This window comes from Pyrus communis, chromosome 5 (genome assembly GCF_963583255.1).
Source record: "Pyrus communis chromosome 5, drPyrComm1.1, whole genome shotgun sequence".
In the NCBI taxonomy this organism is placed as follows: Eukaryota; Viridiplantae; Streptophyta; class Magnoliopsida; order Rosales; family Rosaceae; genus Pyrus; species Pyrus communis.
In genome coordinates this window covers 13,698,260-13,699,772 of record NC_084807.1, presented here as the reverse complement: position 1 = coordinate 13,699,772, position 1,513 = coordinate 13,698,260, and the positions used below count along the sequence as shown (strand labels likewise).

The window sequence follows — 1,513 nt, the reverse complement described above, 5'->3', positions numbered from 1 at the left end:
TATAAGTATTGGAATACACATCATTCCTTGGCCTTTGATTGTAAGAATTCATGAGGTTCACTTGCTCTTGAACATACTCGGGGTAAGCTTCCTTAGATGGACATTGGTGAGTAGGATGGCTTGGTATGTTGCAAATGGCACACACTTCATTTGCTTTTGGCACCATGTTGAGCACGGATTCAAGCTTCCTTTCTAGGTTAGCTACTTGCAACAAAAGCTCATGATTAGAACTTGTTTCATAGACTCCAACTTTCTTACCCCTTAAATCTTTGTGTTGAGCATTAGACCCCAACATCTCATAAATGTTATATGACTCTTGAGCATTCTTTTTCTTCAATGCTCCACCTGCTGCATTATCAACAGTTGATTGACAATTTTGGGTTAGTCCATCATAGAAAATTTGCATTTGTAAGTGAAAAGGTAACCCATGATGTGGACATTGTATCAATAGGCCTTTAAAACGCTCCCAACACTCATTGAAAGGTTCTCCATCATCTTGTTTGAAGTTGAAGATTTGTCCCCTTAATGTGGCTGTCTTTTGAGTGGAAAAGAACTTCTCCAAGAACTTCTTAGCCACGGCATCCCATGTAGTGAGGGACCCTGGTGTTAGAGTCATCAACCAACCCGTGGCCTTATCTTTCAAGGTGTAAGGAAACACTCTCATCCTCAAATTTGCTTCACTTACTCCCTGCAAAGGTAAACCACTCACAACATTGTAAAATTCTTTAATATGAGCTAAAGGGTCTTCATTAGGTAAGCCATAAAATGAGGGAAACATATGAAAATGTGAAGATTTGAGATCATAGTTTCTAGCTTCTGTGGGCAGCAAGATGCATGAAGGTGAATTTGGTATGATTGGTTGAGCAAAGTCCTCCAAAGCTCTAAGTTCATCTTGGTTGCCCGCCATCTCTTCCTCTCTTTCCCAATCAAATTGCTCAGATCCTTTACTTGTTGAACTAGGGGAAGTTGATGCGAAAATAGTTAAGCACACAAATTAACCCTCTTGTTGTCAAATTGTAGTAAAGATGCAAGTAGGGATCGTTCTAGACCGGGGATTAGGAGGGCTTGCTAAAACCTCTAAACTGACTCAAAAACATAAAAACAAAGTTAAAAACGTTCACAAAGACTCAAAGGACTCAAAATAGGTTCAAAAGACTCAAAACTGCCTAAAAACACTAAATAGGCAGTTTCTGACCTTAAACACAATTTTGGACGAATTTAAGGTTATGGCTTGATTCAAAACACTTTAAAACATAAACTAAACAGATTCTAAACACTAAAGAACAAGAAAGTAAAGGGGGGTTTTGATTTGACGAAAATTGAAATAACAAAACAAGTTGTAAAACTAGGCAGATTGTAAAACGAATTTTGGAAACAATATGATGGATGGATTAGTTAGAGGTCCATTCTCCACACATGACACATTTATATATGAATCGATTCTCCAATTGTTTTTCATTAACTATGATGCTCAACACCCCAAGTTAACCGTGATGCACTAATTAACTCTCAA

General features: G+C 37.8%; 1 non-coding gene across 1 annotated transcript; it reads left to right on the top strand.

Moving 5' to 3' along the window:
• Positions 1-422: 422 nt before the first annotated feature.
• Positions 423-533, top strand: LOC137735805 (small nucleolar RNA R71). Its single transcript, XR_011068710.1, has one exon. It is a non-coding gene; the product is annotated as a small nucleolar RNA R71 (small nucleolar RNA).
• Positions 534-1,513: the final 980 nt, after the last annotated feature.